General features: G+C 40.7%; 1 long non-coding RNA gene across 1 annotated transcript; it reads left to right on the top strand.

Annotated features, from left to right (window-relative positions):
- Positions 1 to 20,210: 20,210 nt before the first annotated feature.
- On the top strand, positions 20,211 to 20,981 carry LOC121191765. Its single transcript, XR_005895136.1, has 4 exons — positions 20,211 to 20,328; positions 20,418 to 20,511; positions 20,652 to 20,719; positions 20,812 to 20,981. It is a non-coding gene; the product is annotated as an uncharacterized LOC121191765 (long non-coding RNA).
- The last annotated feature ends 6,328 nt before the right edge of the window (positions 20,982 to 27,309 follow it).

Genomic DNA, 27,309 nt, shown 5'->3' with positions numbered 1-27,309 from the left:
CTGAGGTCAGACTCCATTGTTTACTTGTGTGCTGAGATGAATATGATGTGAAAGTTGTGCTTTATTCAGTATTTATTAGGTCAAATCTCCTTCAGAATTTCTAACATTCAAAGTGTGAAATGGTTGAAAGGAAGTTGTGAAAGTGCTGACTCTGATTTTCAAAGTGATTTTTAAAGCTTTGAAAATGATTTGGATTCTGACTCTTACAGTCCACATTGACAGTGTCTGCAGTTTGACTGAGTTGAGCTTGTGTTATTCACAAAGTCTCATTGAGATCAGGATGTTTGACAAGAACTGATCTGTACAACACGTGTGAGCAGGTCTGAAGGCACAAGTGTTCATAGCTGCTCCCAATGGCCTCACTCACAGGCACAGTGAAAAGCCTGCTGTCACAGAGAGGACACGTCAACATGGTTTAAATACGGAGAGGACATTTTCACACAGTGTCTCCTGAAGACATTCATAGAGCTACACTCAGCTGCTGAGCTGAACAGGGACACAAATATTTGTGGAACCAATGAAAACAGAGCAGAGAGAGAAGTTCAAACCCTGGCTCCTTTCTCAGCTCCACACAGCCGACCAATCACTGAGCCCACTGGGTGTCAACGTCCCACTGTGTTTTTGTCACAGGGACACAAACTGTGGGACACAGACCCCCCCCTAAGCTGACAACCACCAGGAAGGTGGGGCCAGGAATCCCAGAATGCAATGCTGGAAGAGCAGATTCAAATGTGTGAGCAGAGAGTGTTGGATGAAGCTGAACTTGCTTTGGACCAAAGACACATGACTGGAATGTGATGAAATGTCTCATTCAACACACTGCACATGTGCTGAATGTCTGCAGCTTCTCAAACTCTCAACACAAACTTCAGTCACACTCAAAACATCAAAGGCTCAAACTATGATTTCACACAATATGAAAGATTTCATTTGAAACCTTAGTGAACACTTTGAAAACTTTCTTCCAAACTGTTAAACCTGAGTGTGAATGTGGGACTTTTTGAAGGAGATTTGAGCTCAGAGATTTGATGCTGATCCACACTGAGCATCTTGTTCAGCTTCATATTTCAAACTCATTGAATGAAGATTGAAAATCCAACACTTGCTAATTGACTCTTTACTTTGGAACAATTTCATCTTCACCTTCAGTTGACTTTTATATTTCTTCACATACAAAGCAAATATTCCACATTAAGACAGAAAGAAATGTTTCTTCACTCTTTGCTTTATGATCTGTGATGTTTATAGTGACTGAAGTTAATGAGAGCTGTGTTTGACTTTTAGTATCTGACTGTTTTTAAGCTGCATCCTGTTGGTTCAGGTGTTTGGAGTTTCCATTTTCCAAATTTGTACATTCTCAACCTTCTTCAGCTCTGAACAGATGATGAAACACTCAACGCTTTCAAGCAGGAACTTTGTCTCCTAAACTCACATCTTTTATTCTTTATTCAGGTTGAGGGGCTGCAGTTTGTCAGAGATCAGCTGTGCTTCTCTGGCCTCAGCTCTGAAGTCCAACCCCTCCCATCTGAGACACCTGGACCTGAGTGGAAATGACCTGCAGGATTCAGACCTGAAGCATCTGTGTGGTTTTCTGCAGAGTCCAGACTGTGGACTGGAGACTCTGAGGTCAGACTCCATTGTTTACTTGTGTGCTGAGATGAATATGATGTGAAAGTTGTGCTTTATTCAGTATTTATTAGGTCAAATCTCCTTCAGAATTTCTAACATTCAAAGTGTGAAATGGTTGAAAGGAAGTTGTGAAAGTGCTGACTCTGATTTTCAAAGTGATTTTTAAAGCTTTGAAAATGATTTGGATTCTGACTCTTACAGTCCACATTGACAGTGTCAGCAGTTTGACTGAGTTGAGCTTGTGTTATTCACAAAGTCTCATTGAGATCAGGATGTTTGACAAGAACTGATCTGTACAACACGTGTGAGCAGGTCTGAAGGCACAAGTGTTCATAGCTGCTCCCAATGGCCTCACTCACAGGCACAGTGAAAAGCCTGCTGTCACAGAGAGGACACGTCAACATGGTTTAAATACGGAGAGGACATTTTCACACAGTGTCTCCTGAAGACATTCATAGAGCTACACTCAGCTGCTGAGCTGAACAGGGACACAAATATTTGTGGAACCAATGAAAACAGAGCAGAGAGAGAAGTTCAAACCCTGGCTCCTTTCTCAGCTCCACACAGCCGACCAATCACTGAGCCCACTGGGTGTCAACGTCCCACTGTGTCTTTGTCACAGGGACACAAACTGTGGGACACAGACCCCCCCCTAAGCTGACAACCACCAGGAAGGTGGGGCCAGGAATCCCAGAATGCAATGCTGGAACAGCAGATTCAAATGTGTGAGCAGAGAGTGTTGGATGAAGCTGAACTTGCTTTGGACCAAAGACACATGACTGGAATGTGATGAAATGTCTCATTCAACACACTGCACATGTGCTGAATGTCTGCAGCTTCTCAAACTCTCAACACAAACTTCAGTCACACTCAAAACATCAAAGGCTCAAACTATGATTTCACACAATATGAAAGATTTCATTTGAAACCTTAGTGAACACTTTGAAAACTTTCTTCCAAACTGTTAAACCTGAGTGTGAATGTGGGACTTTTTGAAGGAGATTTGAGCTCAGAGATTTGATGCTGATCCACACTGAGCATCTTGTTCAGCTTCATATTTCAAACTCATTGAATGAAGATTGAAAATCCAACACTTGCTAATTGACTCTTTACTTTGGAACAATTTCATCTTCACCTTCAGTTGACTTTTATATTTCTTCACATACAAAGCAAATATTCCACATTAAGACAGAAAGAAATGTTTCTTCACTCTTTGCTTTATGATCTGTGATGTTTATAGTGACTGAAGTTAATGAGAGCTGTGTTTGACTTTTAGTATCTGACTGTTTTTAAGCTGCATCCTGTTGGTTCAGGTGTTTGGAGTTTCCATTTTCCAAACTTGTACATTCTCAACCTTCTTCAGCTCTGAACAGATGATGAAACACTCAACGCTTTCAAGCAGGAACTTTGTCTCCTAAACTCACATCTTTTATTCTTTATTCAGGTTGAGTTCCTGCAGTTTGTCAGAGATCAGCTGTGCTTCTCTGGCCTCAGCTCTGAGGTCCAACCCCTCCCATCTGAGAGACCTGGACCTGAGTGGAAACAACCTGCAGGATTCAGGACTGAAGGATCTGTGTGGTTTTCTGCAGAGTCCAGACTGTAGACTGGAGACTCTGAGGTCAGACTCCATTGTTTCCTTGTGTGCTGAGATGAATATGATGTGAAAGTTGTGCTGACAGTAAAGTGCAGACATCACACTCATATTATACTGATCCACACTGAGGATCTTCATGGTAAAGTCTGTTTTCTTCTTCTGTGGTTTAGTCCACTGACTGTGGCAGAGCAACGTTGAGCTACAGATTTCAAAGCTTCATTTAACAAGAAAAAAGCTTCACTCTTTAAATCACATCCAAGTTTTTTCCACACTCACATCAACAAATATATATTCAGTATTTTCTTCTTCCAACACGACTAGAAAGTGATGAGACTAAAGTCAAAGTGACTCAGATACAGCTCTGGAAAAAACTGAGAGACCACTGCAAATTCTTCTGAAATCATTATCTCTACAGGTATGACAGCCATTCCATTCCTGTGTATGTTGAATTCCAACACAAGCACACCTCAGTCTACTTAATGAGGTACTGATTAGGTGATCACCTGAACCAAATCCTATTTAATGAGGAAAAGTATAAAAACCACTGCTGTGGTCATCACTATGCTCTTGCAATAGGACTGGATGGATGGCACAAACAGTGCTGGTAGTACCTCAAAAGTAATAGCAATCCAAAAAATAACTATTGACCATGGCAAAACAGTTGAAAAGAAAAGTTTTGTTTGAGGAAAAGAGAGAAAAAAGAGGAAAATTCTGGCTTTACTGGCAGAGGGATACAGTGAGCGTCAGGTTGCTTCCATCCTTTAAATTTCTATGTTGGCTGTTCATAAGAACAAGGTCAAGCAGCAGACACTGGGGACAACAAAGCTACAGACTGGCAGAGGGCGAAACGACTCTCCACTGACCAGGATGACCGTCAACTCATTCCAATGTCACTCAGCAACCGTAGGATGACATCAAGTGACCTACAAAAAGAATGGTAAATGGCAGCTGGGGTGAAGTGCACGGTGAGAACGGCTCGAAACAAGCTTCTAGGGGCAGAGCTCAAGTCGTGTAAAGCTAGAAATAAGCCCTTCATCAATGAGAAGCAAAGAAGAGCCAGGCTGAAGTTTGCAAAAGACCTTAAGGATTGGACCATAGAGGACTGGAGTAAGGTCATCCTCGCTGATGAGTCCAATTTTCAGCTTTGCCCAATACCTGGTCATCTAATGGTTAGACGGAGACCTGGAGAGGCCTACAAGCTACAGTGTCTCACACCCACTGTGAAATTTGGTGGAGGATGGGTGATGTGCTTCAGCAAGGCTGTAATTGGGCAGATTTGTCTTTGCGAAGGACGCATGAATCAAGCTACGTACAAGGTTATCTTGGAAGAAAACTGGCTTCCTTCTGCTCTGACAATGTTCCCCAACTCTGAGGATTGTTTGTTCCAGCTGGACAATGCTCCATGCCACACAGCTTGGTCAATCAAGGTGTGGATGAAGGACCAGCCCAATCTCCAGACCTGAACCCAACTGAAAACCTCTGGAATGTGATCAAGAGGAGGATGGATGGTCACAAGCCATCAAATATACCTGAGCTGCTTGAATTTTTGCATCAGCAACGTGAAAGACTGGTGGAGAGCATGGCAAGATGCTTGAAAGATGTGATTGAAAATCGGGATTATTCCACCAAATATTGATTTCTGAACTCTTCCTAACTTAAAACATTAGTATTGTGTTGTTTAAAAATGAATATGAACTTGTTTTCTTTGCATTATGTGAGGTTTGAGAACACTGCATCTTTTTTGTTATTTTGACCATTTGTCATTTTCTGCAAATAAATGCTCTAAATGATAATATTTTTATTTGGAATTTGGGAGAAATGTTGTCAGTAGTTTATAGAATAAAACAAAAATGTTCTTTTTACTCAAACACATACCTATAAATAGTAACAATGGAGAAACTGATCATTTTGCAGTGGTCTCTTCATGTTTTCCAGAGCTGTATTCAGAACAAACTCAGCATGTTTGTTAAATGTCGTCACCGTTACATGAAGTGAAAATCTTTTCCATTTTGTCTCAATCATTTGTTGACTTTCCTCCAAACTTCAGCCTGACATGTTTGTTCTCTGTCAAAACTTTAGGATCTTTAGTAGAATCTGAAACAAATGTCAACAACATGAGTTTGTATAGATGGAGCCACTGGTGGAGCTGGAAGAGTTTAAGAGCTGAAGTCACTATGTCTTTATTGAAGCAGCAGCATGTTGTCATTAATATTAATGAGAGCTGTGTTTGACTTTTAGTATCTGACTGTTTTTAAGCTGCATCCTGTTGGTTCAGGTGTTTGGAGTTTCCATTTTCCAAACTTGTACATTCTCAACCTTCTTCAGCTCTGAACAGATGATGAAACACTCAACGCTTTCAAGCAGGAACTTTGTCTCCTAAACTCACATCTTTTATTCTTTATTCAGGTTGAGGGGCTGCAGTTTGTCAGAGATCAGCTGTGCTTCTCTGGCCTCAGCTCTGAAGTCCAACCCCTCCCATCTGAGACACCTGGACCTGAGTGGAAACGACCTGCAGGATTCAGGAGTGAAGGATCTGTCTGATCTTGTGAAGAGTCCAGACTGTGGACTGAAGACTCTGAGGTCAGTAGAGGGTTGGAGTCAGTCCATGCTGCTTTCATCAGTATTGTACTAAACACAGTTCGTATCAAAGCAAAGATCCAGTGTCTCCTGTAAACCTCCAACCTTCTCAGTGGCTGCTATCCTCATTGAAGCTGTGAGAGGAGAACGGGGACAGGCCTCAAGATGGGACAGAAAGACAGAGACACAGAGGATAGTCAGCCAATCACAGCAGCCACAAGCTAATTGTGATCTGTTGTTGTTGTGTTCATGTCAACAGGAAATAAAGCTGGATCACAGCTGACAGCCTCACAGGATGTGTAGAGACAGTTGTCCTCAATGGTCCAACTGTCCTACCATCACATCTAATCTGAGACTGTTTGTTGTCTCATTTCAACAGTAAAGAACTGATGAGTTTGATCTTTGTCACAGCTCTGAGATCAGTCTGACTGCAGCCTGCAAATCACTGGCTCTGATTTCAGAGAAGCATCATGACATGTTGTCAGCATGTGGTCTGATACAGAGCAGAACCTCTGCTGAAGTCCAGTGATCACATCTGTATATCTGTCCATCTGTCAGATACTTTCAGTGACAGCCTCCATGTTTATTTGTCAGCTGATATTTCAGAAGCAGATCAGATGTTCATCAACACACAGAGACTCTTTCTTTAAATGGAACATGTGTTGACATGTAACAGCAGTGAATCCATCACTAAACTGTCTGTGCAGTAATGAAGCTTCATGACTCAGCAGTTTATTTCCACTGTGGACTTGAGTGAAATGTTCAGAGTAAACAGACTTGATGCTAAAAGTCTCTGCAGGTGTGTGAGCTTCCAGCTCAGTGTCTTCACTCCAATACGTTAACATGAGAGCTGAGAGGAAGCTGCTACACTACACAGCTGCTCCACTTCTGCTCTGAACAGGACTGAAGTCCCTGCTGCTCTTTATACTGGATGTGCTGCATCAGTGACTGACAGCTGATGAAGTGAGTCTCTGTAAACACTGATTTATCACCTCTGTTGTCTGTCTTCTTCTCTCAACAGATGGAGGGAGCGAGCTTTCCAAATGGGAGAGTGAAGAGGACAGTGTCTGTGTTGAGAGAGGACGAGCTGTGTCCTGATGATCCAGAGAGGTTGAAGCAGCAGCAGCTTGTGTGTAGAGAGGCTCTGATTGGTCCATGTTACTGGGAGGTAGAGTGGAGAGGAGAGCTTCATCCAGCAGTGACTGACAGAGGAACCAGAAGAAGTGGAGAAGACTCTCAGTGCTGCAGTCTGAACTGCTCTGAGAACAGCTCCACTGTCAAGTCCACCATCATCCCTGTGTGTTCCTCTGGATCTGAAAGAGAATCATCAGTGTATCTGGACTGCTCTGCTGCTGCTCTGTCCTTCTACACAGACTCCTCCACCCTCCATCTGGACTCTTCTTAATTAATCAGCTCCATCATGTGGTGTGATGGAGCAGATCTTGGAGGTTCATAGTTATGCAGTAAGTTGAGGCATCATTATGTGTCTGCTGTACAAAGTACACAAGACATATATTATTATTCACCATACTTCTTCTTCTTCTTTAGTCCTGATGAACGTTCTAATTAAATATGTTTCAGTCTCTTTACCTTGCTCTGACTGACAGGCATTATGTTGGATATTTTATTCTGCTGCATAGAACTATTTTTACTCATTTTATAAACTGCACTGTGTTTTGTATAAATGTTAATACTGATATATGTATATATATTTACTTGTAAAATACATATCAAAGTCCTTCACAACAACAGTTAGCTGTTGAAAAACTGTTAGCTGTGTTATATCAAAAATATCTTCATTTATGGATTTTATTCTGAACACTGAGACACTATGTTGTTGAAACTAACAGAGAGAAGTCACATCCGTCCCAGAATGATTTTAGATCCCAGTGCTTCCACTTTGACTTCCTGGTATCATGTTGTTGAATGTGACAGACATCACTCACCTGTACTGATATGATATGATATGATATATGATATGCATCAGTGTTGGAAAGAAAGAGCTACAGGTTACTGTGATAGAAACACATGTTTTTCTGTATGGTCCACTCATTATTTGCATCTGTCACTGTAGCTTTTTTAGACCCATGGTGATAACTGACTTTTGTATGAATGAATCCTAAATAATGAGCTTACAGTGGGTATGGAAAGTATTCAGACCCCCTTAGATTTTTCACTCTTTGTTGCCATTAGCTCCAAAGCGTGCTTCTGCTAAATACTGAGCAAAGGGTCTGAATACTTATGGCCGTGTGATATTTCAGTTTTTCTTTTTTAATAAATCTGCAAAAATTTCCACAATGTTGTGTTTGTCTGTCAATATGGGGGCCTGTGTGTACATTAATGAGGGAAAAAAATGATGACCATGCTAATGATTTTAGCAAGTGGCTGCAATTTAACAAAGAGTGAAAAATATAAGGGGTTTTGAACACTTTCCGTACCCACTGTATGTTTTTATTGTCCTTGTTTCAGATCAGTGACTTCCAGGTGTTGGCTTTTAACTCTGAGGATGCAAAAATGAAGGTTTCCAAGAAAAGATGAGAGAGAACGACTGAAACAGGAAAACAGAGTGGGTATTAACTGCAAGTCTCTGAAACTAATAGAACTATTTTCAATCATTTAAACCCACTGAGATTTAAAATCCCTCTTTTTTTTTTTAGCAAGCAGAGCAATAAAGTGAACAATACAGGAAGTTACAGATGGACTGGTTGTTTATAACAAAAATAAACATACAATGTATACATGGGATATTGAATAGATTTAGGAGATCAGCTTGTGTAAAAAAATAAAAAAGTGAAATGTTGACTACACTTGATCAAACTATTGTATAAACTATTAGTAAACAAGTCAAATGAGAGACAGCAACAACAGGAAAAATACACATACAGGTAGACACCTGTGCAACAGCTTCAAAAATGATGGTACTCATTCACATTTAATGGGATGAAAGTGTTGTGACGAAGTGGGAAGCAACTGTGTTAACCAGGAAGGACCCAAATGCAGGACTCTGAGACAATGAAGTGCAGAGTTCACTTTTATTGAGAAAATGGCGTGGTGGGGAAGTGAGGCTGCTCTCGGCTGAGGCAAGGCAAAGTCCGTTGCAGGTAGAAGGTAATGGGTGGAATGGTTGATGGAGCGGGGGGAGCAGGTGTCCGGGAATGATTATCCTGGCAGTGGAGAATGGACAGGTGATCCTACAGGAACAGAGGGAGGACAAGATGAGTACAAGAATCAGAACAGCTGTGTCAATTACTGGTTGAGAACGTGACGTCCCCACGCTCAATCCTGGCAAGAGAGCCACACACACACACACACACACACACACCACCACCGATCAAACAGACAAACGAGGACAAACAATACACACAAGGCAGGGGACATACAGGATACAAAAGGAAGGAGGAGGGAAACCTGAACTAGCCCTGAACAGAAAGGTGACAAATAAAAAATTCGGACTATGCTGTGTTAAAAAATGAGCCTTGTGTCCATATAGTACAAGAAAAAGAGACAAACTGGAAACGTTCAAGGCTGAACTGCCAACCAGGCCAAGCAGGCTGCCCTATAGGTCCTCAGACCCTGAAACCCCCTTGTTTTGAAATGTGTGTCTCAGTTTTATAAATATCAAATGAAATGATGAGAGAGAGCCTCTCTATCATCTCTCTCTTTTTTGTAATGATCTTAAACTAACACACATCAAACCTGGGGCTTTGTAGTTTTCCATCATAAGATCACTAGTTGGTGTAGGACATATAGAGTGAGGTAAAGAGGACTCAGGTGGGGCCACACATCATTTTTGCCCCCACTGCCCAGAGTGACTTTATCCAGCCATGATCTCCCTTGATCTTCTTTGCAGGATAAACTTACCAGGAACATCACAGCCTCAGGTATTTAGTTTTTTAGTCAGGGTTACAGTCACTGTGCATGGTAAAGCCTTTAATGTGCCTCTGCATGAGCTGCTATGGTTGCTGTAAATTCACACAGAGTAATGGAACAAAAGTATCCTCCACAATCTGTTGTGTTACAGAAGCTCAGCATCATTTTATTGAACAAAGTCAAATCCATTGTTTTCTTTACACAAAGTTCCACAACACTTTTTTCTTTCCTTCATGTTTTAGTGCAAATCAATAGCGTAAGATGCAAAGCAAAAAAAATCATTCAACCCCAATCAAAGCATAATATTCATTTCTTTTATTGAATTAAATGTAACTTTCAGACAGAAGTAACCCTGCCCAGCTGTCAACCTGCTTTTAAAGCAAACACATTCAGTGTTAGCTTGTTTAAGCTTCTTAGGGAAAAATCAAATCCTCCACCTTCAGTAAATTGCTGCTTTTAAAGTTACAGTAGTTTCCACTTTGAGCCTGACATTTTTCTGTAGATGAACCCACATTCATTATTTTATTGGCCAGTGTATAAGTGATGACTTTTTATGTTGTTGTTGTTTCTGTACTGTCAAGTTTTAATGTGACATTACAGCAATGAATAAAGAAATAAGCAGATAAATTAGGAAAGGAAAGAGAAAAAAAAGGGACATTTCCACACAGAGTAGAAAAATGTTTTTCTAATGAAGGGAAACATCAGTGAGCTCAGCAGGTTGAAGGGAGAAACACATTTATTGAGTGTTGAGTCAAAAATATGAGTTAAGCAGAGCCCCATCCTAAACTCTGTGTTAATGCTTCCAGATGTGTGATCTGCCTTCTCACCTCCGTGACCACAGCTACTGGAGGAGAGAGTCCACCAGGAGCCAGATGAGCACCGGCACCAACAGGGTGAGACTCCTTTCTTTTACTGTCTGGGCAAAAATGTGGATCCTGTTAGATTTGTTATGAGCTTGTGCTGATTTGAAATAATCAGATTTTGAAGATTATCTTTAGTTTGATTTAGTGCTTTAATACCTAATGTTTTTAAATGAGTGTAATTGTCATTAACCTCAGTGATTCCACTGGTTACATATTATAAAATGTTCATGTAAGATTGAAGGGAAACCAACAATCACGAGCACATGTGGCATAAAACTATAAATAGTTTTATGATTAGTTGAAAAATACAAAATAATTATTAATCATCAACCCATCAAGTTCTACACTGATACAATCACACAGTTATGACCCTCAAGAAAAGACAAAGACGTTGTGTAGACAATGGACTTGTTTTGCTGGTGTACATTATTTTCCTTTTGATTTTAAATTTGTTTCTAGTTTGATTTTAATTCTGAACAAATGATCACTACTGAAGCTGAACTATGAGAGATTAATGGAAAAAATGTGATTTTTCCTTTATTACTATACATGAAAGAGTTTATTTGCATTTAGTTTGAAGGGAGTCAGTGGAGATATTAGATAGTAAAATGTTACAGACTGGCGATGCCTCCCACCTCCAGGACTGACATCCTGTCAGTTTAACTTGGTCCTGTCCAGTGTTGCCATGGCTGCCAGTCACATCATATCCCCACGTTGCTGAGATGTGGTTTTGCCTGTAAAGTCCTGATGTGGGCCTCCGTCCCTCTGCTGGGAGCAGCAGAAACACCTGTCTTCAGTTTCTCTGGTTGTCCTGCAGACAGCCGTCCCACTGATTGTTTGTCCTCCTGATGCTGAACGGTTTTGCTGAGTGTGCATTTGGTTGGGCCTCGGTCGGTGCTTTATGCTAAGTGAACAGTAAGTTTGATGTGTGGCTGCTGTTCAGAGACCAGTGGGAGTGGTTGTATGTTGATGAGAGCTGTGGATGGTGGAAGTGTGGAGTGGAGGTGTGTGCTGGAGTGTTACATGTGTGATTTCCTTGGCTGTTGCTGTGAATGGGGGCTTTGTGGAGTGGGCTGTAGCAGCTCATTGTTTGGCCGAGGTGGTAAACCTCACTCGGTCTCATCAAGCGATCAAACGATTCAATGTTTGTCGTCCTGAGCAGCATCCACACTTGTTAAATATGTGGCGTTTGCTGTGTGTAACAGCACCTCTGCTCTGTTTCCTCAGAGCTTCGTGTTGAATCCACTGATGTTACAGCAGCAGTCTGAGAGGACTTTAAGTCAACTAGTTTGACCTGGCCCTTGACTTTCTCGCTGTGTCCATCTCTGTAACAGGCTGCTGTATGCAGGGGCAGAGTTAAAACCAGATCCTGAACACCAGGGAATAAACTCCAAAATTCAGCTCGGCCTGGGTGTACACCTTAACACAAACTGTAGTCAGAGTTATAAAATAAACTCCAGAAATGTAACTCTTTCACACTTTTTTGCCTGACTCCAGATTTTAGTACTTTGTGAATTAGCTGTGTGTTAGTACATGTAGTTGTGTACAGTTCAGCTGCTGCTGTCCTTGGTGCTGAATTCACCAACCCAGCTGAATGGTCCTGAGTGCTTATTGTTGTAATTCATTTGGTATTTTTGAGAAGATTGAATATCATTAGTATGAGTTATGTTTTGGTTAATGTTAGGCTTTCAGTTATGATGGTTAAGGGTAGGTTAGGTTAAGGGGCAAGGGAATGCATTATGGCAACGTGTGTCCTCACAATTATATTAAGAAGAATGTGTGTGGGTGTGTGTGAGTGTGTGTGTGTGTGTGTGTGTGAGAGAGAGAGAGAGAGAGAGAGAGTATTTGTCCTTTGATGTCTTTGATGTATCAACATTCTACAGCCTGATGTCACAGGCTGCAGTAAGTGGACACACAGCCAGAGACAAGTTCAGAAGTCAAACAGGAGCAGAAACAGTTGGACTGGACAGGACTTGCTCATGATTTAGGAAGAAAGAAGCACTCAGATATTTCTGCACAATTATTGACAAGGAAGGGAGGAGCTACTGCTGTTACAAGGACAAGAGGAAACTACAGGAAAGTCCAGATCACCTCCAAGGTTTTCAGTAAGTCAAAACCTCTTTTAGTTGATGTCAGTGTTTAGTTTAGAAGTTAATGTTTTGAGATGTTTTGTCCAAATGATACGTTTGTGAAATTGGTATGACAAGTAATCATACCCATAAGCCCAGCGGTTTGATTGTGTGCTTATCATTCATGGACAATATGGAGTTTTTTTTAATGCTGATGATTATGATATTCTCATAGTTGCACTTTTAAAGCGGCCTTCAGCTTGGCTTTACCAGGTAAAGGATAAAGGTAGAGAAAAACACAGATTAGCTGTCACACAAACACAAACACAATTCAGTGGTGTCTCAAATACATCAATAAATAATAAATCAACTCATCAGCCTCTTTATGTGAGATGCATTTTGGAAGAAACCATGTTGTCTCAGTTTTATACTTTTGTTCCAGAATATTTGATTTCTTTATTTCTTGTCAGTGTTGGTGTCTCTCAGGCTCTCAGTATCACTGGTTGGATCACAGCCACACAAAGCTGTGATAACTGCATCAGTCAGCAGATACTCCCTTTATTGCCATTTAAAATGACCTCAGGGAAAACAAATGATTCTAACTGTAAAACTATAAATGGAGAAACACATGGCATAGTGTAAAATACAAGATGTTATTGTATGTTTTATTTTGTCATTTAGCTGCTGACAGTTTTTTCCAGCTTCTCTCTAATGACTCATGTATTCCCCTCACAGATTCCCTTACCTGAGGCAGGTGTGTAAATTGTATTGACTCAGCTTGATATTTACCAAAGCTAGTTGGTTGACTGCCTTGCTTTAGGGCTCAACCACAGACCACCCTATAAATTCTCCGCAAAATGAAGGATTTCAAGAAAGGTGAGCCAACTCCAGTACTAGAGTTAATGCCCAGTGCTGGAGGTGCTAGTCCTCTGACTGACTGTGTGACTCAGTCATTGTTCTGTAGCTCTGACCTTATCTGTGTAGTCATGTTGTACAGTCTGAATCTGTGTTTAACATCACAACATTGACCTCAGCTTCTCAGATTTGTGTCTGTTCATTCTTCCAGTCTGAATTCAGATGAGACCAGAGACGCTCTGTCAGTGGACTGTGTCAGTCCTGACTGGACTTTCACAGGGTGCTCATGTCCTCTGTCCTCTGCCTTGGCTCTTTACAGTCAGAACAGACTAAACTCTGGCAGATAACACACTGCAGAGTCAGCTCCACACTGCTAAACAACACCTGTGTGTGTATATATATATATATATATTCTTTCTCTAAACCTAACCAAGTAGTTTTTGTGTCTAAACTAAACCAAACCATGTCTGTTCAACATTAACCATGTGTTGATTATTATTACCATAATGAGGAAGTATGTACACTTGCTGCTGCTGAGCTCCTGGTGAATTATTGTATCATCTGTTCAGAGGGAATGAGCTTTTTATCTGCTGTGACATAAAACATGATAACATTATTAAATTCACTGTGTTTCACTGCCTGTAAGTACTGAGAGGATCAAAGCCAAGCTGAACTAAAAACACAGCGCCTCATAATATGAGCTGATTGGATATTTTTGTATGAAGCAGGTTGTTTTGAAGTCGAGTTCTAACGATCTGTAAGTCTGGTAAACACTGATGTGAGCTGTGCTGAAGGACGTCTGTTGAGCTCTATGATATGTTACTGTCATGGAAAAAAGATAAGTGGAAAGATCTCAGTGTTTATGGACTGAATTCATCTGATATGATTGTCAGCTGTTAATATGAATCATTTCTGTTTCCTCTTAAAGTCACAGCAGAACTGGGCTGTGTCTCTTTTGTCAGAGTGAGGTGTAAAGGTGCTCTCATGAGTGTTTGTCTGCTGACTGCTGGTAGAAATGACTGGAAAGTGTCTTTCTGTCTCCTGTCAGTCCACAACATGTCCTCTCACCTTCACAGAATCTCTGAATGAACCTAAATGAAAGCCTGCACTGGCTGTTCAGTTTGTTGCACAGTTTACACATTAGATTGAAGCCTTTAAGCTTCACCTTTTCTCCGTCATTGACTTTTTTGTCCTTCTCAGTTAAAACATGTCACTTACATCACTTCCTTTTGTACATTTTCCTGCTTCCTTCCATTACAGAATTTAAAATTCAAATAAGTTTTTGCTTTTCCATGCAAATCAGATAGAGACAGACCCCCTGCATCCTCAAACAGCCTCACACTTACACACCTTCACAATGCAGGTAGATGTATCATGTGTGAGGAGGAATATGAAAAGAAATCAAAGAGTGGTTTCAGTGGGTTCTTCATCTCTCTGCTCTTTCTGTGCTTCACACATTCCAGGTTTCAGAGGAGTTTTTGTTCATCAGTTGTGAGTTTCTCTGGGTTTTGGTGAATAATGTGCTCTTTCCTCTCACTCTCTATTTTTCTGTGGCTTTCTGTCTCTTCTACTCTGAGCAGACAGTGTTTTCTGTGTGAAGTCTTCTCTCTGCTGGATGTTGGTCTCTTCTCTATATCCCACTGAGCATGAAGCTGCTCAGACTCCATCTGCTAATATGACCAAGCTCTCTTCACCTCATCTCAGGCCTGACCTCAGACCAGCCTCCCTCATGCTGCACACACACACACTTCCTCAGCCTGGCATGGATCAGATCCTGTCAGCCTCTGTTTCTACAGGAGACATCGGCTCAGTTGTCCATAATAAAGGACACTTAGGCAGATGAGTTTTCAGCAGCAGGATTGGCTGGACTGAAGCAGAAACACTGGTCTTTTTTTTTTTTTTTTTTTTTACAGTAACTCTCTGTTGGGAGAGGAATCCATGCAGAAAGTTCATCTGCTTTCTAGGCTTTTATCTCTGATCACTTCTGGATCTGTGCTCATTCTTGTACCATCAGCACTAAAATAATCAGCCCTGATGAGGAGTATTACTTCCCATCTTTTATACAGTACATTAAGTTTTCACCTCATTTTAATATAAGCTCAGAGAACTTTTTAATACTGTTGCACCTTTGACAGTTAAAATACCAAAACACACCTTGAGATAACAGTTACACCTGTAATCTGAAAAGATGGAGTAGAAAGTTAAATATGAAACTATATCATCATATTCTGGGACACAATACTTTGTTTGATTCTACATCTGTTTATAAGTTTGTGTTGTATTGTACCTGTTGTATTGTAACTGTATTTTTCTTTCTCCTACTTTTTGGGGCTCCTGTCTCCTGATCTCCTTTGTCCTGAATTTTCTTCTTTGGATCCTAAAAATGCAGGTAAAACATGACTTGTTTTTTCAGCTGGTGTGTGAGTTGACATGCAAGTGCATTTGTTTGTGGTTAAGTTTGTGTTACAGATACAGATACAGATACAGATGAAGATATCAGGTCATTCCATTATTTGATGATCTCTACCTGTTAAACCATCCAAAGCAGCTCTGCAGTGTTTCCATCTGTGTTCATGTCTCTGTTTGTGGGTTAAGACTTGGTTTCAGGGTTAGAATTGGGTTTTGCTTAGGGTTAGGGTAAGGACTAGGGAATGCATTATGTCAGCAAGTGTCCTCACAAAGACATAAGTACCAGTATGTGTGTGTGTCTGTGTCTGTGTGGGTGTGTGTGTGTGTGTGTGAGAGAGAGAGAGAGAGAGAGAGAGAGAGTTTGTCCTTTGATGCCTTTGATGTATCAACATTCTACAGTCTGATGTCACAGGCTGCAGTAAGTGGACACACAGCCAGAGACAAGTTCAGAAGTCAAACAGGAGCAGAAACAGTTGGACTGGACAGGACTTGCTCATGATTTAGGAAGAAAGAAGCACTCAGATATTTCTGCACAATTATTGACAAGGAAGGGAGGAGCTACTGCTGTTACAAGGACAAGAGGAAACTACAGGAAAGTCCACATCACTTCTTATGGTTGCTCTATTGTCTACTGCCAGTGCAAACCAAACACTTTCTGCTATTGCTTGTTCAGGTTAAAAGTTTTCCACTGGAAAATCAGATGCTGCATTAGCTGTGAAAAAGTTAGTGTGTGTTTTTTTTTTGTCATACCCACACAAATGAAGTGTGAATGTGTGAGGATCAGGTGCTACAGACAAGTGTTCTGTTGGACTTAAAGAATTCTTTTTTCTTTGTCAGCAACAACAGTGAAATCCATCCCTGCCTGACTGTTCACATTGTTCCAAACCAGTTTTACACCAACAATTAGTAGATTTTCTGTCATTAAATGTCATGATCAGAGTCTGTTAGTCAGGGCCTGGACCCAAAAGCAGAGCGAAGGCAAACTTCGAACGTGATAAACAGTTTATTCACAGAGTTCAAACAATAAATAACAAAGGGAACTAAAGGCGGCGGGATTTCCCGGGGGAACTTGGAGGTGTCGGCTGAGGCAGTGTGGAGGAAGCACGGTGAGGGGTAATCCGGTGGAGTCTGGGAGACAAAGGTAAGGGCAAAAATTACAGGGCACAGAGATCTAGTTACCAGGTAGATGACGGTGCGATCTGACGAGGGTTGACTGGAAAGTCGGGCCTCTTATACTCCATGGGGGAGATAGATAGCCACCAGATTGAGCACAGGTGGTTGGAATCATCCTGATGAGGAGGAGGGAGCAGGGAGGAGCTGGCCAGGAAACCGCCAACCCACTCCTGCACCAACATACCCACGCCCGCACCAACATACACTCAGCCAGACAAATGGAAAAAACAGAAAAAGAAACAACAAACAACATTAAACCTGCTGTTTCAGCTGGGTATGGAGTCCAAAACAACTTTATTCAGCCTGTTTAAGCACAGGTTAGACTTCAACTACTAAATTCTGAGACATAATCAAATATAGCAACACATTTCCTACTTCTGCTCCAGGAAGCCTGAACTCCTCATTGCTCCTCTTCACAAATGAAACTAGTTTCAAAACTTTTCTAGTCAAACATCACAGGAATTTTTCACACTGACATCTGGAGGAAAGAAACACTGTGATTTGGACATTCATTGGAAATCAAGACACTGAGAGGTCAGGAGCTTTCAACTTAGTGTTCAGTATGAGACATGAGTGGATGCACTGTGTGAAATGAATGAGAACTTTCTCACTAATGAGAGAACGTAATGAGGAGGACTTGTTTTTTCCCACAGTGATGAGACTCTATTAGCAGAAGTATAAAACCCAGGAACTGCATGCAGTTAGACATTTCACTGAACTGGCAGTTGTAAATCTTTTGTGATGTAAAATGTCTTTTGATATTGGAAAAACCTTAATATTCTGTAAAAAAAATCATCTTTACATTCAGTGAAAGTGTTTTTGACTGAAGTTTTAGCATCGAAAAATCATGTAATTAGGTTCAAATAATTGAATATAAGCTTTTTTTTTTACAGTGATGGTACAGGTTTATAGAATAGAACAAAAACAAATGAAGAGGTTATTAGTACATGAGACTGCAGCCAGCTGGCGTCTATCTATCTATCTATATATCTATCTATCTATATATCTATAAATCTATGTGACACATCAGCCTTATCTACCATCAGATATGGACAGACGCAGCAGAGCACTGGTTCAGCTATCCCATGTTCTAACATGTCGTCTCTCTGCCCTTCCATCTTGACGCTTTCCTACCAGCAGCGGGTTCAACTCCTCGCAAGCACAAGCACAAGGGATAAGCACAATGGATATGGCTGTGGTGCCCCCGAGCAAGGCACCGATCTACCCCAGCTCCCCGGGCTCCTCCTAGGGAAGTCCCCTGCCACAGCGTTTCTAATGCATGCTCTTGTGTGTGTGTTTCGTTCACTTTGTGTGGGTAAAATGCAGAGAGTCATTTCCCTGAGAGGGATCAATAAAGTATGACTTAAACTTAAAAGTTATTTAAACAGAACCAAATCCATCTGATATTACTTACTAACATTATGAGACTGTATGTTTAGACAATACTTTTCACAGCTTCTGAAGTCAGTGATTTGTGCACTACAGCAAAAAAAGGATTTAAATGGAACAATGTCTACAGAGTAAGGCTGTCAGTTTTTATTTGATATTCGAACATAGGTTCGAACGAGGGGTGAAAAGTTCATATTCAAACTGTAATTTCCCATTCGACTGTAGGCTGTCATCTCCCTCAACCCGTCAGACCATTTGAAGTAGTTTTCATTGTATTCCAGCAGAGGGCGCTACTATATTATTGACCTATCATTGGGCCCCTCTTGACCTGCAGCCTCTCAGCGGTAAAGGTTTGGAACATTAAGCTAACATTAAGCTAACTTGATATTTGCTAAATGGATTGTAACGAGGAAAGCCGCCCTGGGCGGACAATCACGACGCCAACACACATGAGAGAAGCGGCGTGTGGAGGTATTTTGGTTTTTACACAATGGATGGTAAAGTCACGGACAAAAATACGGCTGTTTGTCGGCTGTGCAAAAAGAAGCAATCGTACCATTCAGCAACAACAAATTTACGGGCTCACCTGCTAGCTCACCATCCATAGCTCCATTTCTTGCAAATAATATGAGAAAGGGATTTGGTTAGTAAAGTTTGACTATTGTTCTGTTTAGCCTTGCTACAAAGCTGTCGAAGTGCCTCCCATTATCTGACATATAGGCACTGGTTATACTGTGACACTTTGAGACTCACGGTGACAGGCAAGGAATAAGTTCATAAAAATGTTTTTAAAAAATACTGATTATATGCATTTAGTTGCCGTGTGAATGTTTTACAGGCTTTGCAAGGAATAAAACACATGAACAAAAGCAATTACTGTGTTGTAGTGTATTGAGGTGAGGTTTGAGTGTGTATGTGGCGGGGTGTTGGGGGGGGGGGATTCGATTATGTTCGAACAATGACGGATTTTTTTAGATTCGTTCGAACATAATTTCTTTTTAAAGTGACAGCACTAGTGGGTGGGTGGAACACACACAAAGTCGTTTAGCAGTATATTAAAAAAAAAAGTGGTATATTTATTATTTATTTTGGAAGGCAACTGAATGTGTAGAGTAATGTATGTACCACCCATTAAACTGGAATAAAAACAAAATTAATATACTATAATAATTATATTATACTATAATATAATATACTAATATAATAAATATACACGGCTGGGCTTTTAGGAGTTTTCCATGTAGCATTTGTTTATTGTGTGATGTCACACTGAGTGTATTTTACCTCCGTTGTTGTTTGGCTTTGTCTTGCTAGTTGAGTTAGCCCGTAGCTTTTATGTATTATGAGAGTTAACAAGCTAATGTTTGTGTTTACACACATATAGATGCCACGTGGTAAGGGTTACCGTCGCTCCCAGGCAGGGAAGAGGAGGATGGAGCAACAACAGACTTGTTGTTGTTACACCTCAGTACAGTCAGGATGTGTTTTTTTTTTTAAGCTAGAATTTTGTGAAACAAAAAACATGTCGTGGCAGTGGCTGGCACCACAAACCGGAGCAATGGCTTTTGGGCATTTGGGTTAGGGTTTTTTGTTCTCAGGCTAACAGAAATGTTTCTCCCTTTGTTGCAGATTGTTCTTCTTGTAGGGGACTCCCATTTGCGATCCATTGCAGATGGTATTGTGAACATGCCAGGGGGTTTCCTGTCCTTTGGCGTCATGTCCACACCAGGAGCATGTGCTGATGTGCTCAGGACTGAAGTTGTGCTTTTTGTGAGTCTTCTGATTCCTGATGCTGTCTGTCAAAGCTCCTGGGAACAACCTGACAGCCAGTAGGACAGTTGATGAGGCAGGAGCAGCTTTTGCACAGTACCTGATAACTGTTTGAAGTAAATGGCCAAAGGTAGCTATTCATTTATTTATTTATTTCAATATAAGCAACATCTGTAGGTGCAATATACTTTTGTAATGATGGCCGATTGTTTTCTGCAGGTATTTGTGGTTGATTTTGTGCCGCACTTGACAATCCAAGCTGACTATCAGGAGTTGCTCCGACAGGAATTCCAATGTGTGGCAGCACGTCTTGGTATAATTATTATACAACTGTGTGCAATTTATTTATATTAATATAACTATTATGTCTTAATGAGAGAATGTGTTTATTTGAAATTTATTTTATTATTGTAATAACTATTGAAACGGTCTAACTGATTTGTTTTTGTTCAGGAGTCGAGTATTACCACCAAACAAACCACTTCCCTCTGGACTATCCTGAGCTGTGGTGCCCTGATGGTGTAAGTAAAATATGTTTATATTCATATGGGAAGTGCTTCATTATAGGTAACAATAAAGGTAATAATCTGTTATTTTCTCATTGTTTTTGCAGGTTCACCTCATTGACAATGTGGGGATGCCAATTCTTGTGCAGTTGATGTGGACTGCAGCCAACCTTCAACTAGAGACACCACCACCTGCAGCACAGATGCAGCATCCGGTGTCTCCTAAGCCAAGGATTGTTGATTGTGAAGGGAAAGGTTCCTGCTCCACCACCACCCCCTCCTGAATGGACAGTTGTGCAATGATGCTGCATCTTCTGCTGTTGGTCCTTTAGGGACTCCTTGTAAGACAGAGAAGATTGTGGGTGATGGGAACTGTTTTTTTTTTCAGGGCTGTTAGTAAGGCCATTAGCATTGCCCAAAGGGGGGCAAAATGGAGTACATGGACCAGTGACCTGGTGACCAATCTGCTGCCTCGTTCTAACATGGAAGGGTCTTTGTTGCGTGTTAAATTAAAGCGCTGACATACAAAGGCCACTATGAGTATCAGTTTGTTGATACTATGCATGTTAGGTAAGCGCTGCAGTATTTGAAGGTGAATAACATTCATTATAAAGATGTTGAATTTAATGATGCATGGGTTAATGCATTTTGTAGGGAGGAAGATAGTGAGGTTCCAGTGGTGGCACACTGTGATAATGTTGCTGAGGATGGTCAGGATGAGCTTCTCCATGATAGACAGCAGCACTGTATGTTCCAGGATACTTGTCTTATGCCTGTGGACATTGGTCAGGAAGTTTTAGATCAGTATTTTGATGATGTGTTGAATGTAGCACCAGGAGAGGGAAATAGTCCTGTTAGGCTGGCAGGATTTTTTGACGAGTATTTTAAAGCAAGAGGGTAGAACAGGGACAGTGGATGATTTAGAGTGGGTTGTTTATATCATTTCTTACATCTCTAAGGCAGAGAGAGATGGGTTTGTTGTTAGGAAAGTTGTTGTTGGGCCCAGAAAGAGGCACAAAAAGACGCCAATGTAAGAAGCTTTAAAAAGCCTTGGCAGTGTGTATTTACACAACAGGGATGTCAGTGCTCAGGAGGCAGTTTATAGGTTGAGTAACATGCACCTGAAGGAGACTCTAGGAAGGTTGTGTTTGTGCCCACAGGGGACAATAAGTAGTTAAGATGAGTTTGCCTTTGAGTGTGTTGAGGCAGAAGGTGCTGTTACTACAGATGAGATGTGTATGACAGGTTTTGTTGATAGAAATAAGAACAGGCCAAGTGACAGCACTTTTGATGATATGTCTCTGGCGTCTTTTGCCTCTGAATATTGTGTCCTGTCTAAGAGTGAGAAATATGTGTCATGAATAGTTATGTTTGCTTTTCACTCACAAAGACTCCTGAAAAGTTTTACCAGAGTATTCTGCAGTTGTTTCTGCCACACACAGTTGATATACGGTTAATCCATTTCAACTGTGAATCTCAGGAGGTCTATGAGTCACACCAGGTCAGGTTTAGGGATGGATCACTACATTCTGTTAAGTCTGTCGTTGATCTGAATAGGAGCATGTTTGAGAGGGAGACAGAGGATTTAGAAAACATTCAGAGTAGCATAGATTCTGATGATGATGTAGAAGATTTGTAGTGTGAGCTCTGTCCACAGCAGGAATTAGAGCATTTAGAGAGCATAGATGAGTTAAAGGAAAGAACACAGTCTGTGTTTAGCTCTTGTTCGGTCTCTTAATGAGGCACAGTTGTTTGTTTTCTACCAAATTAAACAGTGGTGTTTAGAGAAGGTTAATGGTAAAAGTCCTGCACCGCTGCATGTTTTTATTACTGGTGGTGCAGGTACTGGTAAAAGTCATTTGATAAGGATGATTCAGTATGAGTCAATGTGTGTGTTGACTGCTCGTACAGGGATTCCTGCTTATAATTTGAAAGCAACAACCATTCACACCACCTTTAGTATAGGGAGGAATGTTAAGCTGCCGTTTGCTCCTTTGGGCGAAGAGAAGTTCAATTCTCTTCTCAGCGAATTAAACAAAGTGGTGACTTGTCACCCTTTGGAAATGTTAGTGTGGTTGCTGATTTTTTCTAACTGCCTCCTGTTAAAGGGAAGCCACTGTATGTAGATGATGTTAGAAATACATTACGGACAAATGTATTTAAGGTGGTAGAATTAAAGGAAATAATGCAGCAAAAAGATAGTGTTTTCGCACAGCTGTTAAATCGGGTTAGAACGTGTTCAAAGGGAACAGTGATGCTGGACAGTGACGTGCAGTTGTTAAAGAGTTGTGAAACTGGTGAGGTCAGGTAAATGAGCATAATAATCAACAGTTGTTGAAGTCCTGTCCAGAATATGTTGTTGTAGAGGCGAGAGACTATGTTAATGACAAACTGAAGCTATTAGAAGGGCATCATGCCAAAGCTTCCAATACTTATTTGTCATAGGAATTATTTTTAGGCAAGGGTGCACGTGTCATGTTGTGTAAGAATGTAGATGTTTTAAATGGTCTTGTTAATGGGGTTTGCGGTACAGTGACTCACATTGTTTTCTTAGAAAACAAGAGGTTTCCTCACAAGGACTTTGTGAAGTTTGATGATGTTAATTTATTTTTTTTAAATTTAGGAAAGATTTTTGCAGCAAGACAAGTACATGTGGCTTTAAGCCATGTTAGGAGTCTGTCAGAGTTAATTATTGAGAACTTGGAACAGAAGAAGATTTATTGTAAAGAGCATTTTGGATGTCATTAATAACATGTGCCAGTTTCTTACAGAGGATGTTCCAAGGAGCACATCAAGTCCACATATTTTTAGAGTGTTTTGTATGAATGTGCAAAGTTTAACTCAGCATGTTGCAGATGTGGTGATGTGTACACAGCATTTGCAGCCTAACTGTATTACTGTAACAGAAACATGGCTTACTGCAGAATCCTTGCTAGATATGATCCAGATTGCTGGTTACAGTTTCAACCACTGTAGGTCACAGGTCAATTTAGTGTGCACAGTGTGTAGAATCTTTATGTACAACATAGTGTTAGTGATTGTTTATCGTCCACCATCATGTCCTCTGCCATTGTTTAAAGAGAATTTAAGGAAGTTGTTCCACCAGGGAGAGGCTGGCTCTCTCTCTCTCTCTCTCTCTCTCTCTCTCATGTAGATTTTGGTTGATAAGGTTTTGTTATTTTATTTTCGGTTAGTGTATTTTTACATCCAACATTTTCACACATGCAGACATTCCCTACACCACTGACATACATATTCCTATATTAAGTTTTCAATTGATTATCCACCATTCTGTTTGTGTGATCTCTCTTCTTTTTGCTGTGAACTCTGAGCCGGTTCATGACATTGATGAAGTGTCAGTCAAACCTGAGCTGATACATGAGTTTGACTCTGAGGAAACTTGATTTCACTTCAGCCCTGGTGGAACAACACTCTGCATTTTTAGCATATGAGGTAACTAATTTGCTGTGAGTGAGAGACTCAGAGTGAGCAGTGTTGCAATATCTATGTATCTATCTATGTCTATCTATCTATCTATCTATCTATCTATCTATCTATCTGCAGGTGTGTGTGTGTGTGTGTGTGTGTTTGTCCTTTGATGCCTTTGATGTATCAACATTCTACAGTCTGATGTCACAGGCTGCAGTAAGTGGACACACAGCCAGAGACAAGTTCACAAGTCAAACAGGAGCAGAAACAGTTGGACTGGACAGGACTTGCTCATGATTTAGGAAGAAAGAAGCACTCAGATATTTCTGCACAATTATTGACAAGGAAGGGAGGAGCTACTGCTGTTACAAGGACAAGAGGAAACTACAGGAAAGTCCAGATCACCTCCAAGGTTTTCAGTAAGTCAGTACATGTTAGTAGTTCATGTCAGTGTCTAGTTTAGTTCATATTGTGGAATGTTTTTTTCAGATGATATGTTTGTTAACTTGATGTGATATTTAAGCACACAAGATCAAGATGTTCAGACACACACACACACACATCTCTCCTCTCTACTTTTACTACTCTGGGTTTCAGTTACATGGAAAGTGGAGTCCAGAATATGAGGATGATGCTCTGATTTAACAGGAATCTACTATGGCTGCTAAATGAATTTGCCATGGTCACTTGTTTTAATGAAATGTTCGACTGATAACTGAGGAAATATATGACACACATTGGTAAGAAATATTTTCAGCAGTCAGTGTGTGTCTGTTAAAGTATTTGTATCTAACACATGACTGTGAGAGAGAGAGAGAGAGAGAGAGACTGCAGGTGAGGCAGAGGTGGAGGGTGAGACATAATGAGAAATTACAAAGGTTCATTTGAAAATGTCATGTCATCATGTCATCATCTGCCGCTTATCTGGGTCCAGGCCCAGGTCACGGGGGCAGCCCGCCCAATTCACCATGCACCGAAGACCTATGGCACCTACACGGGTGGTGAGCCCATGGGAGGTGGTGCCACCCAGAGTGGGATTCAAACCCACGACCCTGAGAGGTTGAATCTCATGCTCTACCAACTGAGCTAACCAGGAAGCTCATTTGAAAATGTGTTAAAAAAAACGGTCTACTTTCTGAAGTCACTGTATGTGAACAAACCATATTTGAGAACGATGAGCTGAGATTATTATTCCACATGTAAAGACTTTAATGTCATGAACTTTCTTGTCTCACAGAAAAATTTTAATGAGACAAACTAAATGCTTCATTTGGTTCTGAGCTGCTTTTACTCTTTTGGATTAATGTTCATTAGAAGGCAAATGAAGTGTGGCAGGGAGATTAGAAGAAGCCCCTCCTCCAGGCATCACCACCTCCTAATAATCTGACCAAATTCTAAAGTATCTCATTAGTAAAGTGTTTACACTGATAATTAGAGCTGACACAATTAATCCGTCCATGGATTAGTCCAGGGGAGAGCCAACAGAGGATTGGTTCTAGCTGAACTCAGGCACAGGGAAAGATCTCAGGAGAGCTCGTCAGACTGCACACTGCTGGCTCATAGTTGGACACAATTAATCAACAACAATTAATCAGTTATTTCAATTTACAGGTTATTTCTTAAGAGAACATGTTTTCACAAAATACAAAAACATTTGCTGCTTCCAACTTGACATGAACTGCGTTGGATTGTCCAGGTGTACCTAATAAAGTGAGCACTGAGTGTAGTTCTCATGAATGTGCAGTGAAGTGTATGAAATCCACTGTTCCAGCAGTGAGCAGCAGCTGGCAGCTGTTTAGTATGAACAGGTCCAACGTAGGTCAAACGTGCTGAGTAGACCTGCGTCAGACATGTGTCTGATGTGTTTGAAGGAGCTTTTTTGAGTCTCCACAGACAAGTGAAACACATTTCTGTGAAGACGTGTTAGTGTGCTACACCTTAATCTTTGTTTCCATGACAAAATCATCAACAACCAACTAAATCCAAAAACAACCATTCATAACAACACAAACCATAGAAAATGTTCCAGCTTCCTCACACATGTACAATGATGACCTTGATGAATAGTTTATTTCTCAGAAACAATATTCAGCACTACAGTTTGTTATGAAGCTTGTTCCATTAGGTAGAATCGGGTTCAAAAACTGGACTGATATTATCCAAACACTTCATGAACCTACAGATGACTCTGTCCCATCAGGAGTATGAGAGGTATTCCCCCATCTGATCATATGATACTGGAGTGTGTCTATGGGACCTGCTGAAGAAGGAAGAAAAAGTGACTTTATAACCTCTTCACTGAACAGGAGTCTTCTGCCCTCCAGTGGTCACTGTCAGTAACTACAACTCTGCACACAGCACTGACTGATACTGATGTTCACACTGACATTATTCCACATTTACTGACTTAATTTAGCTCTAATGTTCATCAGTCTGATAATGACTCTCTGTATGTGAACACACATATTATTACACTGATATAAATACTGATGTCTGACTGATGGACAAATAATCAGAGAGTTTACTGCCCTCCAGTGGTCACACTGACAAGTGTCCAACAGGACTCTCACTGATTATTAGGATCAATATGTACCAATCAGTATTGATGACATCAGCAGGAAGATGAGGACTGGTCATAGTTTGAATAATGTTCCATGTATTATTCCATCCATGTTTTCACTACAAGCAGATACACTGTAAAAAAAAATGTGACAACTAAAAGGATCACTGTAAAATGATAAATAGGAGATGAACTGTAAAAAATTCTAGCATTGATTATCAGGAAATACACTGTAAAAGAATTTAATGGAGACTGTGCACTGTGTAAAATGGCAACAAAGGTGACACAGGATATATCCAATAAAAAATGATGGTCATAGATGAGCTCTGGACTAACTTACAACCAGGGGATGAACTGTAAAATTTTACATCAATTCAATTCAATTTTATTCTAATAGCTCCTTCCACAATCAAAATTATCTCAAAGTGCTTTACAGAGGCCCAGAGTCTGACCCCAGAGCAAGCACTTAAGGCGACAGTGGCAAGAAAAAACTCCCTTTTAACAGGAAGAAACCTTGAGCAGAACCTGGATCAGATGAGGGACCCTCCTGCTGATGGCCGGGCTGGGTGAAAGGAGGAAAAGGAGGAAGATAGGACAGCTAGGAATGGAGGAGAGG

This window comes from Toxotes jaculatrix, chromosome 13 (genome assembly GCF_017976425.1).
Source record: "Toxotes jaculatrix isolate fToxJac2 chromosome 13, fToxJac2.pri, whole genome shotgun sequence".
In the NCBI taxonomy this organism is placed as follows: Eukaryota; Metazoa; Chordata; class Actinopteri; family Toxotidae; genus Toxotes; species Toxotes jaculatrix.
The sequence above is the reverse complement of the archived record's forward strand: the minus strand, read 5'-3'. Positions and strand labels throughout refer to the sequence as shown.